The sequence below is a fragment of the Rhinolophus sinicus genome, chromosome 4 (genome assembly GCF_057876585.1).
Source record: "Rhinolophus sinicus isolate RSI-liver-muscle chromosome 4, RSI-T2T, whole genome shotgun sequence".
Taxonomy (NCBI): Eukaryota; Metazoa; Chordata; class Mammalia; order Chiroptera; family Rhinolophidae; genus Rhinolophus; species Rhinolophus sinicus.
In genome coordinates, this window is record NC_142504.1 from 59,264,327 (window position 1) to 59,280,072 (window position 15,746).

General features: G+C 38.7%; 1 long non-coding RNA gene and 1 pseudogene across 2 annotated transcripts in view; both read right to left on the bottom strand.

The window, feature by feature from the left end:
- LOC148758385 (uncharacterized) overlaps positions 1-15,746 on the bottom strand; it is a 44,205-nt gene that overhangs the window by 25,089 nt on the left and 3,370 nt on the right. The window lies entirely within an intron of this gene.
- Positions 454-14,929, bottom strand: LOC141573110 (26S proteasome regulatory subunit 4 pseudogene; annotated as a pseudogene).

Here is a 15,746-nt window from a genome sequence, read left to right on the forward strand (position 1 = left end):
CTTTTAGAATGGAAAATGGGAGTCAGAAAATTGAAATGACCTGTCAGGCTCACCTGCCTGCTAGGGTCAGTGACAAAGTTGGTCTTCATTCTTGGCTGGTATCTTCTTCACCCTATTCCCACCCTACCTTATTTGTCATATATGGACTCTGAAAGTCACCAGTAAGAATAACCTTGGAGAAGTGAGAAACTTTGACCCACTTCTTCCCAGAGGCCATGGTCACCCACCAGATCCTGGTTCCTCTCTGATGGGGCTGGTCTGTTGCAAAGAGAGCTCAGGAGATTTGGCAGGCCTTTGGCCTGGACATCCAACCTGGGTGCTTCCTCCAGGGTGCTGGCTAGAAGGAAGCAGCTGCCTTCAGGTTCACGGGCAGAGAGGAGGGAGAAGCCTGTCTGTGTCTCATTCACTTCTTTTTGTCTTCCTCTCTGGGCTGCAGTCTATATCCCAGAAAAACAAAAGAGAAAGTGCAGCAGGATGGCTCGAGGAATTTGGATGCTGGCTGAGCACAGGCTGAGAGTTTCTCCTCAAAAGCCAATTACTAATGTGGCCCCAGGACCCAGGGTCAGAGCTGTTCAAGGCAGCAAATGGAAGAGGGGGTAAGGTCCAAGCCAGCCTTGTTGAGGAGCCAGTGGCTGTCGGTGCCTTTTGGGCCAGAGGTTTCAATGCTGTCCTAGTGCAGAGGCCAACCAACAAGGAAGAAGATCTTTGGGCATGGCTGCAGCCCACCACTCTTGCTCCACCTCAAACAACTCCCATTTTATCTGTTTAGATTCTAAGCAGTTTAAGAACCATTGCCCTAGCACCTTCTAGGTCTCAGGTTTGAAGAAATGCTTGCAGGGCCTCATTCAGCCACTGGCTCTGAAGATACCCAGGGCAGAAATGGATGGGATGGAGGAGGGGAGTAATAGCAAGTGCTGACAGAGCAGGAAGGATAGTGGGTCCCAGAAGTTGGCCTTTATCAAACCCTTTTCTAAAGTGCTTCCTGGTCATTCCTACTTAGCTTTGGGGAAAAAAGAAAAGAAAAGGAAACACAACACATTGGAATTGAAGAAAAGCAGAATGAGCCACTCCCAAATGTGCCACTTTGGCATGTGGATCATTTATTTATTTTTTTTGAAACAGGAAAGCATGACATTTAATAGAGTGGAAAGATATTCAATACAAACCAACCCCAAGAAAATAAAAATTCATGAATTAACAGACAAGGACTTATAAACATCTATAATAAATGTTAAATTATATTTTAAAAAGATAAAATGGGTGAAAAAATATGTTCCATCTCATTAGAGAAACAGAAAGTAAAAAAGTTGAAATTATAGAAATGAAAATATAATATCTGAAGTGAAAATCTACTAGATAGTCATAACAAAAATACTGGTTAGCAACAGGAAAACACAGGAAGCCTAAAATTCATAAATCATTTTTACCAAGGTTCACAGTTGTCAGACAACTTTTTTGATTTAACATAAATTTAACCTCTTTTGAGAAGAATGCTGTGGAGGATGTATTCTCATGCATTAAAAGAAATTCTCCTGGCTTCTTAGATTTTTTGTTTGTTTGTTTGATTTGTGTTTACTATTGATCAATATACTACTTTCCATATATACCCCATTTCCCATTTCTAATCTGGGTACTAGTATAGGGGTGGGTTCCAGAAATTCACATTTAATATAGTTAGAGAACATTTACATCTAAAAGAAATAGTCAAATACTAAAGCAGGTGGTGGGGATAAACAAAACAAATAGAACACATTGTTGGGGCCGGCCCGGTGGCTCAGGTGGTTAGAGCTCCATGCACCTAACTGCGAAGGCTGCCAGTTCGATTCCCACATGGGCCAGTGGGCTCTCAACCACAAGGTTGCCAGTTCAACTCCTCGAGTCCCGCAGGGATGGTGGGCTCCACCCCCTGCAACTAACACTGAACACGGCACCTTGAGCTGAGCTGCCGCTGAGCTCCTGTATGGCTCAGTTGGCTGGAATGCGTCCTCTCAACCACAAGGTTGCCGGTTCGACTCCCACAAGGGATGGTGGGCTGTGCCCCCTGCAACTAGAAAAAGGCAACTGGACCTGGAGCTGAGCTGCACCATCCACAACTAAGACTGAAAGGACAACAACTTGAAGCTGAACGGCACCCTCCACAACTAAGATTGAAAGGACAACAACTTGATTTGGAAAGTCCTGTTCCCCTTCCCCAATAAAATCTGTAAAAAAAAACATCACATTGTGAATTTACATATCCCTTCCTTCATTCAAATGCATTTTTTAAAAAAATTTCACTGCGCTTTCCTTTTATTCTTTTCTCTCTCTCTCTCTCTCTCTCTCTCTCTCTCTCTCTCTCTCGCGCGCGCGCGCGCGTGCTCGCGTATTAGTTTCAGGTGTACAAAACAATGCAATAGTTAGACATTTCACTCCTCACAAAGTGACAACCCCCTTCCCTCTATCTATTGTCCTTCTGACATCACATATATCTATTACAATTCCATTGACTCTATTCCCTATGCTATACTGTTGTCACGCAGCTGTCTACCTGTCTGTCCCCTTGTACCTGCCCCTAAAGAAAGAAGGGTCTGTGAGACTGATCCTTTTAGGGACTTTGCTTCACCTTTGTGTTTATACCTTATGTCTCCCTGTTTGGCCCCGGAGGATGGCTGGTTAGCCAATGACGAGTAAGACTCCCCATGGAGGGGGGACGGGGGGGGGGGGGGAGGACAACTCAAGCCAGGCACAGTCGAGTGGGGACCAGCAGGAGAACCCACAGGGTTGATAGAGGTGGACATAGTCCCCTACTTTCCCCCAGTTAACACGTTGCATACGGATCACGAGAATCTTCACGAGGGATTTAAACCCCGCCATACGCAACGTGTTAAGGAGAGCTTCTGCCTTTGTAGCTGCATTCCTTCCCACAACCTGCCTGGGAAGAGATTTAATGGTGTAATAACATCAGTTCTCCATCTATTCATTTCAGTAAGTTTTAGCATAAAGGTTTTGTCTCTTGGGGAGGTACATCCTGAAATTGATGGTTCAGCTGCTTGCAACCAAGGGTAATTAGTTCAAATCAGTTTCTTAGTATAATGTGTGAAATTCACAGACCTTGGAGAAAACAATGTTGCTTTCTTGTGTGTGCATCAATAAAAGCCACAAGGCAGCCCAATTCCAGGCTCTCAGTCCTTTCAGGCTGTGAGACTCTTGGCCCCTGTATCATAACTTTCTTGATTTGTTTCTTTTTTAACCCTTTGCCTGTGTTGCGCTGGATGTGACACTATACTATGTGGATTATTTTTAGCTGAAGGCAATTAAGAAAAACATTTGCCTGTCCCTTAACTGCATAAAAGAATTTAGATAGGGGGCCTGGCCCAGAAAGAGAGCTATTATCAGAGATAACTTTTTTATCTGAAAGAACTTACCTATATGGTAGGGCAAACATCTGATTACCAAACATCTGCTCTTCTTATCTTCCTGTGCATTGCCCTCCTCCCCTTGGAAGCCCCAGGCCCCTATCCCATTCCTTAGCTCAGGATGGCATTTAAGCCTCAATTGCCTTTGGGTCTCATGTTTTTATGGAGTTCTTGTTTGTATGAAATTAAATTTGTGTGTCTCTTTTTAATATATTTCATGTCAATTTAATTATTAGTCCAGCCAAAGAACCTAGAAAGGTAGAAGGGTAGAAGTAAAATTTGAACCTCCCCACAATTATTTACTGCAAAACAGTAACTTTACAGTAGGAAAACCTGGTGGAGTTCCACTTTAACTAAACGATCGCACTTAACATTAGCAATATTGGGATAAAGTAACATCATGGACCTCCTGATAAGATGAACTGAGGGCACAGTACTACACACAGTATTTCTGCCAAAAATGCAAAGCCTGGATCGAATAAGAAAGAAACCCAAACTGAGGGACAGTCTAGAAAATAACTGTCCTATGCTCTTAAAAAAGTATCAAGGTCAAAAAAGACAAAGAAAGACTAAAAAATTGTTCTAGATTAAAAAAGACTAAAGGGGCACGGAAACAAAATGAAATGCATGGTCTTGGATTGGATGTTAGACCAGGGAAAAAAAAATCCATAAAGGACATTATTGTGACAGTGGAAGAACCTGAAGATGGGGTGTGAATTAGCTAACAGTATTATATCAATGTTAAATTTCCAGATTTTGAACACTGTACTCTGGTTTTGTAACAGAATGTCTTTGTTCTTAGGAAATAAACCCTGAAGTTAGGGGTAAAGTGTAAAAATGTTTTCAGTTTGTTCTCAAGTGGTTGAGAAAGAAAGGAAATGATTTTTAAAAATTACATAAGTAATACACGTTCAAGTCAAATAACAGCATATAAAGGTAAAAATCTCTCCCACACGCTCGTTCTATTGCTGCTTCCCAGACATAAGCATTATCTTTTATATCTTTCTATGTGTTCAAATAATCATCTATACACAGATGTATGGTTTGTTGGATTTTGGTCTCTCTTTAAAAATGGGGTCATATATTACACGTTACTCTGTAATTTGATGTTTAAAATAGTTTTTACAATACATGCATATGGTAAAACAAAACAAAACACAGTACTGAAACATTTTAATAAAAGCCACCTGCCCCATCCCTTCCTGACCCTAAGGTTGCTTCTCAGAGCAATCATTCTTTAATTACTTGTTTGTTTTTCTGGTAATTACTTCTATAGCTCTAAATAATATGCTTAAACTGCTGTTTCTGGATATATGAATGATACATTGACTTCTTGCTGTGTGAGGATTTAATCCACTTATACCCTGCTCTCCCCCACTCTTTCCAATAGTTTTTATCACTGTTTTTAGTCCTTCTTGTAACTTCAGATTTTATGATTTTTTTTCTTGTTCTATCAACTCTAGACAGTATCTGAGTTCCAATTTTATAAGATATAGATATTCTGGAACCTACTCTTTTCTTCACCTTATTCTCTCACCTCTCTACTTCTGTTATTTGTGATTTTGACTGTACATCATCAAACTTGATAATCCTTATGTTTTGTTCTGTAATCATAATTATCTTCCTTGCTGATTCTATATGTAGACTGTAAATGTTGAAAAATCAATAAATATTGCTCATATGATTAGAACTACATAAATATTACCTGCACAACCAAGCAGTGTACTATGGTTATTATATTTCTTTTCTTGGGTAGCCCTTGATTTTCTTTGTGTTCAAATTCTTAACAGTATGCCAAGGGTCTTCCAATTTTTAAAATAAACATATGGCAATTCAAAGATGTAGATTTAAAAATTTTAAATTAACAAAATTTTTATTGTGGTAAAATATACTCAGACATAACATAAAATTTGCCATCTTAACTATTTTTAAGTGTGTAGTTTAGTGGCATTAAGTACATTTACATTGTTCAACCATCACCACTACCCATTCATAGAACTTTTTCACCATCCCATACTAAAACTCTGTACCCATTAACAGTAACTCCCTATTCCACCCCCCACCATCCGCTACCCCTATTCTACTTCTGTCTCTATAAATTCGACTACTCTAAGGACTTCATATAAATAAAATCAGACAATATTTGTTCTTTTGTCCATTTGGCTTACTTCATTTAGCATTATTCCCTCAAAGTTCATCCATATTGTAGCATGTCTCAAAATTACCTTCCTTTTTAAGGATGAATAATATTTTACTTGTATTGTATGTGCATATACATTTTGTTTACCCATTCACCCAATGGTGGACAATTTGGTTGTTTCCACCTTTTGACTATTATGATTAATACTACTACTGTGAACACTGGTATACAAATATCTGTCTGAGTGCTTGGTTTCAATTATTTTGGGGACTTATCCAGAAGTGGAATTGATGGATCATATGGTAATTCTATGTTTAATTTTTGATGAACCTCCATACTATTTTCCTCAGCAGCTGCACCATTTTACATTCCCAACAGCAATGAATAAGGGTTCCAATTTCTGTGTTTTGATAATAGCCATCCTAATGGGTGTGAAGTATTATCTTATTGTAGTTTGTAAAAATAGTTATTGGGGTAACATTGGTTCATAACATTATTTGCCAATTTCAGGTGTATAACTTTATAATACAACATCTGTATACGCTATTGTGATGCTCAACATCACTAGTTACAAGGGAAATGCAAATCAAAACCACATGAGATACCACCTCACATCAGTCAGAATGACTATTATCAATAAGACAAGAAATAACAAGTGTGGGAGAGGATGTGGAGAAAGGGAACCACTGGTAGGAATATAAACTGGAATATAATATGGAAAACAGTATGAAGGTTCCTCAAAAAATTAAGAATAGAACTATCATGTGACCCAGCAGTCCCTCTTCTGGGTATCTACCTGAAAATTTTTGAAAACACTTATTCATGAAGATGTATATACCCCTATGTTCATTGTATCATTATTTACAATAGCCATGACATGGAAACAACCTACGTGTCCTTTGACAGATGACTGGATAAAGAAGATGAAGTACATATATACAATGGAATACTACCCAGCCATAAAAAGATGAAATATTGCCGTTTGTGACAACATGGATGGATCTTAAGAGTATTATGCTAAGTGAAATAAGTCAAAAGGAAAGGACAAGAACCATATGATTTCACTTATATGTGGGTTAGTGTGGTTTTCATTTGTATTTCCCTAGTGATTAGTGATGTTGAGCATCTTTTCATGTGTTTATTGGCCATTTGCATAGCTTCTTTGGAGCAATGTCTGCTCAAGTCCTTTGTTCATTCTGTCCAAAATTTATTTTTAAAATTGTGGTAAAATATACATAACAAAGTTAACCACTTAACCCATTTTAAGTGTACTATTCAGTGGGATTAAGTACATTTATATTGTCGGGTGCAACTCTTACCCTATGAACTTAATTGGGTTGCTTTGTTATTGTTGAATTTTAGTAATTCTCTATATGTTCTGGATATTAATCCCTTATCAGATACGTGATTTGCAAATATTTTCTCCCATTCTATGAATTGCATTTTTACTATTGACTGTGTCCTTTGATGCACACACGTTTCACATTTTAACGAAGTCTAATTCGTCTATTTTTTCTTTTGTTGTCTATGCCTTTGGTGTCCTACCCACAAAATCACTGCCAAATCCAATGTCGTGAAGTTTGGCCCTGTTTTCTTTTAAGAGTTTTATAGTTTCAGCTCTTAACATTTAGGTCTCTGAACCACAGTACGTAGACTGTATAACTTGTTAAATTAAAACAATCTTTAAAAAAATTTTTTAAATCCAATCATGCCAGTCTCTGCTCAGAAATTTGCAGATGTTTCTCATCTCACTCAAATCAAATTGCATCACTCACATCAATGCAATTGTTGGAAAAGACGTTAGTAAGAAAGTTACCTTTCGTAACTTGATGTGTCTTTATTACTCCTACAAAGATTTGATGAAAAGTAAAAAGCAAATGTCAGCCAAGACTAGTGAAGAGCAATACAACCGGAAGTGGCATTTAAAAAAAAAGAAAGGTCAACTGGAACATGGATTCTTCTGGGCAATTTTCCCAACCTCGTCCCTCCAAGGAGTAAGGACACTCCCAACCATTTCCTTGAAGGCAACTGTGGCTTGCTAGAAATAGAGCCCCTCAGGAGTGCCTTCTTGTTTTTTATTTAAATGTTTTTTTCTTTAGATTTTTTTTTTTTTTTGATGTCTTTATTTGTCCCTTTCATTCCATGTTCTCTCAAGGCCAACAGACCAGCTTCTGTACAGATTGCCTTGATGTGAGCACCACAGAGGTCATCTTTAGGTCAAGTGGTCTAGGGTTCTATCATCCTGCTTGTGTGAATCGCACTTAGACCTTTTGAGCAGGGGTAACTTGACCTCGTCAATGTGGCCTGGTGTGATAAGTGCTGGATCCAAATTTTCTATTTGGTGGCCATGGTAACTTTTAGGGATCCTCTTGAATCAAATCCATCCAACTGTTCCAACATGGTTTGCTGAATTTCTCTCACCACCAGAATTAGAGTCGTATCTTTTGGTCACACAATGTCATCAATTTCTTCAATAAATACGATGGATGGTGCATGTTCTTCAGCAACTTAAAACAATTCCTGCACAAGTTTGGGCCCATCATCTATAGTGTTTCCTTGAAAATAAGACCTAGTTGGACAATCAGCTCTAATGCGTTTTTTGGAGCAAAAATTAATATAAGACCCGGTCTTATTTTACTATAATATAATATAATATAATATAATATAATATAATATAATATAATACTGGGTCTTACATTAATTTTTGCTCCAAAAGACATATTACAGCTGATTGTCCAGCTAGGTCTTATTTTCAGGGAAACACAGTAGGTACTTCTAAATAAGTTTAGAGCCAATCACTCTCAAGAAAGTGGCCAAGATTTGGTTTGCTACTGCTTTGGCTACTAAGCTTTTACCTAGGCCAGGTGGATCGTAGAGAATGACCCCCTTATAAGGCTTTAAACCCATCTCTTTATAATATTCAGGATGAGCAAGAGGAAGCACCACAGATTCCTGAATTTCCTGGATTTGGTTGTCCAACCTCCCCAATATCAGCATAGGTCTCCTGGGGGCCTTTTTCATCTTTATCACTGTGAGTAGGGAATCTATGTCATCCCTCAACACCCCTATCACAGCATGCACCTTGTGGCTGAGCAGGACCAAGCAGCCCAGTTCCAGCACATCCATCTACAAATAAAAGAATGCTGACACAGTGTTCTGAACCCACAGATGGAGACACAATGGCCTGATTGTCATCAATAATCTAATAATCTCTTCCATGGATATGTATATGTATATGTATATGTATATGTATATGTATGTGTGTGTGTATATATATAATATATATATATATATATATAATATATATATATATATAATATATAGTGCCCCAAAAACATACACATATTTTAAGAGATGTTAACACTTTGCTCAAGCAGTAGTTAGCCGTGATCAGAAGTATCTGGATGCTGATGGTAACCACTTTGAGCACCTCTTGTAATTGCAGAAGTCAAATGTGACTTGCAGTCATCTTTTGTTATCGGTATATATTAATACCGAAAGTTTTTCCTTTCTTTCTTAAAATATGTATACATCTTTTTGGCACCCTCTGTATATATACATACATACATACATACATACATACATACCTGTACATAGAAAAAACAGATACTTCAAAATGTTAAGGGTGGGGATTCTGTTGTAGTAGTCCAGGGAAGAAACCTGTCCAGGAAAGTACCACGGAAGTGAAAGAAATGCTAAAAACGACAAGAAACTTTCTAGACTGGGAAATTGAAAGAATGATGCAATTAACATGAAAGTCTTTAAAGCTGTCATTCTTACTACATAATAGTAACATAAATACATTTAAAAAATCCACCCTGAGTTCAGATAAAACTTTAAAAGAATTAAAGAGAGACTGTGGCTTAGTCTGTGTTTTATGAAACACAATTCCTGAGACATGACCATTGTAAAAAGGGTTCTGTAGATGTACACAGTACCTCTCTTTGAAATTTTAAAGGCTCTGAGAAACCCTGAAGTTAGGAAACATGATTAGTGTTGCTTAACGCAGCTTTATTGTGATAGACACTACTACTCACATATCTACTCTCACTTTTGTTTTTATAATATAACTCTGATTTGTTCAGGGCAACAATGTGCCCAGCAAAAGAACTACATTTCTCAGCATTACTTGCAGCTAGAGGTGTCCAGGTGACATGCTTCTAGTCAATGAGGCTGGAGTGGAAGTTGTTAGGTGGGGTTTCCTAAATAGCTCATAAAAAGAAAGGCTGACTGAGCTGGCAAATATGGTTTGCCATTTTCCCTTCCCCTTTAGTCTTCCTGAAACATGGATGTGATAGAGAAGGTGGCACAGTCATCTTGACACCCTGAGGTAACAAGCATGAGGATGAAAGCCACAGGATAAGGATGACTGAGCAATAGTATAAAAGCAGCTTTGGCCCCTGAAGGCTTCATGGGTTGACAGCTCTTCTCAGAACTTCTTGATCCATGAGAAAAATGAAATATATGTTTTCCTAAGGCACTATGGGTTGGGTTTTCTATCAAAAGATAAGAGTTTGGGAACTTGATGGCACCATAGATCAGCCACACTAAAATAAATTAAAACTTCTTTTACAAAAGAGAAAAATAAAGCTCTAATTTGCTTCTCACTTATACCTGAGACAAATAATTGCATTATTCTTGGGTTTTTGATAAGGAAGGAGTAAAGCACAGTCATGCTTTGTAAATGCTGAGTCTGAGGTATCTGTGGGAAAGCCAAATATAGAGAACCAGGAAAGAGCACGATGTGTGGGTCTGGAGCTCGGGAAAAAGATCTGGGCTGGAAAAGAACAGGTCATGTAAGTTCAGGGTGGTCACTTTTAAAGTCCCTCATTGCCTGTCTTGGAACACATATGTTCCAAGGAACAGAGCAAGGTATCAGATTTGGTCTCCAAATGAGGAAAGATCTTCCCATAGTCAGAACTCTCCAAAAATGGAACAAAGCTTCTGTAAATTAGGAAGCACTTTGCTCCTTAAGCAATGCAGAGACTGCACACTCAAGTGGTGGGGAAGATGTCCAGAGCACTGGGAAGGTGGATTCAAAGATTGTTAAAGATCTTTCAAAACTTGAGTTGCTAATATTCTAAGCATCTAATTTTGTTCTGAAGTGTGAAGTTATCAACCTTGTAAAAAGGCTCCACCCAACACTGAGATCACAGTTCTTCATTGCTATTGCACCCATCCTTGCTCTGATGCCATGTCCTTTCATGGAATCTAGGGCTGTGTGGATAGTGCTTGATTTTATGAAAGGTCTCAGATATTTTTATTAGATAACTATTAGATTCACTTATTGGGTAATTATTAGACTCAAGATTTTTATTTTTTAACTATTAGTGCCTTTTTTCCATAATTACTAAACTAATACATGCTTAAAACAACGACGAAAAATTGGTAAACTCAAGAAAACACCAAGGGAATGGAAAATATGTAATACCACCATCCAGAGATAACCCTAATTAACATTTTGATATAAAATATCATATCTTTTTTGTGTGTATAATTTTTTTCCATAAAGTTGTATTCTATTTTACATGCTATTTGCACAATATTTTTAAAGCTTATTTGACACAGATTTAAACTTACAGAAAAGTTGTAAGAATGGTACAAAGAATCCAAATATACCCTTCACCCAGATTTACTGCATTCCTTTTTAAAATCAGTTGCAGGTTCCAGTCAAGATGGCGCAGTAGGTAAATGATGTGCTCACCTCATCTCATGACCACATCAAAACTACTACTAAACTACAAAACAACCATCATTGAGAATCACCTAAAATCTTGCTGAACTGAAGCCCTACAACTAAGGACATGCAGAAGAAGGTACCTTGAGAATGGCAGGAGGGGCAGAACAGGCTGGCCCCACACCCATGTGTGTGACCATTAAAAATTGGGTGGTGTATCTCAGCTGTGGAGGTTGCCCCACCCCCACCCCCAGGAGCAAGAGGTCCCAGCCCCACCCCACCACAGGGTTCCAGTGCCAGGAAGAGAAGTCCCCATAATTTCTGGTTGTGACTGAAGTGAGATGGAGGGTGGCTGGAGTCCCAGGTGCTCCTCTTAAAGGGACCATTCAAGGACGTACTCACTGATGGAATCACTGGCTGTGAGCTCCAGTGCTGGGGCAGCAGCTGAAAAGGCAGCAGGAACATATGGCGGGGAACTGAGTTGTCTGGCTTGAGATGGGGGATGGAGGGGCAGCTTTCTCACGGACAAAGGATCTAGCAGAAGCCACTGTTTCTTTATTGAGCCCTCCCCCTACCCAGTATGCAGACACAGGTAGCCGTCATATCTGAGTCTCCATCAAGTTGGCTAACACTCTTCATTGGCTATGCCCTGGTGATTCAAGATCCCACTCTACCCAACTTTTGGACACTGCCAAGCTGCTTCTAGTGACTTTTTTTTTTTTTTTTTTTTTTTTTTTAAGGGAGGGTTGTTGTTGTTTTTTAACTTTTATTTATTTAAGTATTTTTCCAACACCCATCAGCTCCAAGTCAAGTAGTTGTTTCAATCTAGTTATGGAGGACACAGCTCACAGTGACCCATGTGGGGTTCAAACCAGCAAGCTTGTTATTAAGAACAATGTGCTCTAACCAACTGAGCTAACCGGTGCCCCTCCAGTGGCTTTTTTGTACAAACTGCCTGCCTTGGCTCATGCTGCAGACTTCCCTAGGGTCTCTCAAAGGTTCTTGGAACACATACAAGCAGCATCTAACTTGAGCATGTCCTGTACCCTTAACTGAACAGCTCTAAGCCTGGCACTAGCAGCAGCTGGTCTTGGTTGTGGCTTGGCCTCTGGAGGCACTTCCAAACACAGTATGGGCTGTGGCCATCTGTGGATTTTCTGTGGCTCCTGCCAGGTAGCCCCCAGTGCTAGGGGGACTGGTTGTGGCTGAATCTGACCTGGCCCCTTCCCAGGTGGCCTTGGAGCTGGCTCCCCCAGCAGCCAACTTTGAAAGAAGGTGGGGAATCACCCAGCCACCTCCAAGGATGACACACCCAACGGACAGATTGGGAAGGCACCAGAACCCTGCTGAGGCAGATTCTGTTCTGTATGGTCAGCCTCTGCACCACAACTCCTCCAATGTACTCATGGCTAGTCCTCACAACCAATGAGCCATAAGGTCAGTCTCTCCCACTGATTTGCAAATAGCAATTAAGGCTCGACTACAAGAGAAGGGCACACACAGCCCACACAAGGGACACACCTGGAGTGCGAGGCTCAGATGACCAGGAAGACTGCGCAACTGAGCTTCACAGCACACCTACTACATATGGCCACCCTACTAAGGCTGGAAAATACAATAGCCCTACCTAATACAAGCATAGACAGACGGCCAAAATAGTGAGACAAAGAAACATGTCCCAAATAAAAGAACAGAACAAAGCTCCAGAAAAAGAACTAAACAAAATGGATACAAGCAATCTACCAGATACAGAGTTCCAAACACTGATTATAAGGACACTCAATGATCTTAGGGAGAACTTCAACAAAGAGATAAGAAACAAAAATGGAGATGGAAAACATGAAAAAGAACCAGTCAGAAATAAAGAATACAATAATGGAGATGAAGAATGCATTACAGGGAATCAACAGTAGATTAGATAAAGCAGAGGATTGAACCAGAGATATAGAAGATAAGGTAACAGAAAACACCCAATCAGAACAGCAAAAAGAAAAAAGAATCCAAAAAAATTGAGGGGAGTTTAAGGGTCCTCTGGGACAACATCAAGCTTACCAATATTCGCTTTATAGGGATGCCAGAAGGAGAAGAGAGAGAGCATGTAATTGAAAACCTATTTGAGGAAATAATAACAGAAAACTTCCCTAACCTGGTGAAGGAAATAGATATACAAGCCTAGGAAATGCAGAGAGTTCCAAACAAGATGAACCCAAAAAGGCCAACACCAAGACACATAATTAAAATGACAAAAATTAAAGACAGAGAGAATCTTAACAGCAGCAAGAGAAAAGCAGTTAGTTACCTACAAGGGAATCCCCATAAGACTACTAGCTGATTTCTCAACAGAAACCTTGCAGATCAGAAGGGACTGGCAGGAAATACTCAAAGTGATGAAAAGCAAGAACCTTCAACCAAGATTACTCTACCCAGCAAAACTATCATTTAGAATCAAAGGACAGACAAAGACCTTCCTTGACAAAAAAAAAAGCTAAAGAAGTTCACCACCACCAAACCAGTATTATAAGGACTCTTATTATAAGGACTTCTTTAAGATGAAAAAAATATGAATAATCAAATGGCAATAACTACATACCTATCAACAATTATTTTAATGTAAATGGATTAAATGCTCCAATCAAAAAATAGGGGCGCTGAATGGATAAGAAAACAAGACCCTTACATATGCTGCCTGTAAGAGATGCACTTCAGATTGAAAGACACACACAGGCTGACAGTAAAGAGATGGAAAAAGATATTTCATGAAAATGGAAACAAACAAACCAAAAATCTGGGGTAGCAATACTCATACCAGGCAAAATATAGAGTTTAAAACAAAGACTATAACATGAGACAAAGAAGGACCTAGGAATCCCACTTGTGGATATTGATCTGAACAAACCCAAAATGATACCTTGAGGGGACACGCTCATCCATATGTTCACTGTAGCATTATTTACATAAGCCAAGATATGAAGGCAACCTGGGTGTCCTTGAATGGGTGAATGGATAAAGAAGAGGTGGTATATATATACAATAGAATATTACTCAGCCATAAAAAAGAGAAGGAAATCTGGTAATCTGTGACAACATGGGATGGACCTAAAGGGTACTGTGCTGAGTGTAATAAGTCAGACAGCAAAAGACAAGCGTCATATGATTTCAGTTATAAGTGGAATCTACAGAAAAAAATAAACAAATGAAATAGAAACAAACTCAGATACAGAAAATGTTATGATGGTTGCCAGATGGGAGGGGGATTAGGGGTGGGAGAAAAAGGGAAAGAATTAAGAAGTACAAATTAGTTGTTACACAGTAGTCATGGGGATGTAGGGTATAGTATAAGGAATATAGTCAATAATATTGTAATAACTAGGAATGGTGCCAGATGGTTACTAGATCTATCAGGGATTGATGGGAGGGGAGTTGGGGGCAGGGTGAAAAAGGTGAAGGTATAAAGAAATACAAATTGCTAGTTTCAAAATAGTTCTGGGGACATAAAAGTATTAGGAATATAATCAATAATATGGTAATAACTATGTATAGCGCCAGGGGGATCACTTCCTAAATTATATAAATGCCTAACCACTATACCATATACGTGAAATTAATATAAAATAATATTGAATGTCAACTGTAATTGAAAAATTTTTAAAGGGGGAAAGATCAATAATACTGTGATAGCATGGTACAGTGTCAGATGGTCGCTGGACTTACCGTCATGATCACTTCTCTAGCATAGGGAATGCAATCAATAATGTTGTAATAATTCTGTATAGTGCTAGGTGGGTACTGTTGAATAACTATGATGTACACCTGAAACTAATATTGTATGTTAGCTATATTTTAATAAAAATCTTTAAAAAGAGAGAAAAAATAAAATAAAATATTTGCATATTATGAACATTTTTCCATGTCCATAGACAACATTATCATTATGGCCAACATTTACTACTGGCAGGTAAGTCACCATGAGTTCTACTATTCCCACAATGTCCCCCTGAGATAACTACTATTATTATCACATTTCAAATATGAATAAATTAGGCCTTAGTCAAGTGCTTCCAATATTTCACCTTATAATTTTTTTTTAAAGATGTCTTTTTCTGATCCCTATCTTTGTGCATCTACTTATTCCTTAAATTTTTGACATCATTTCTCAATAAGATGGACCATGAAATCCTCCAAACCCAATGACAGGACAGAAAGGAAAACCGCAGTTGTCATAGAACTTTAAACCGGTTGTCCCATTACTGGGCCATGTCACGGCCGATAATGCACAATGACTAACTATACTTTAACAATTTTCTAGTGACATTGTAAATAGCATGATAATACGGCATTTTTAAAAATGATTCTGAATTACTTCGTGAAATGTAAGTATACAAAACATACTCTGCTCTCTAGAATCCCATTGGTATTTCTTCATATTAAAATATGTATTCCCCATGTACAGAAAAGCATTATTTACAATGGCCAAAAGGTGGAGGCAACCCAAATGGCCGTTGATGGATGACTAGATAAAAAAAAAATGTGGTCT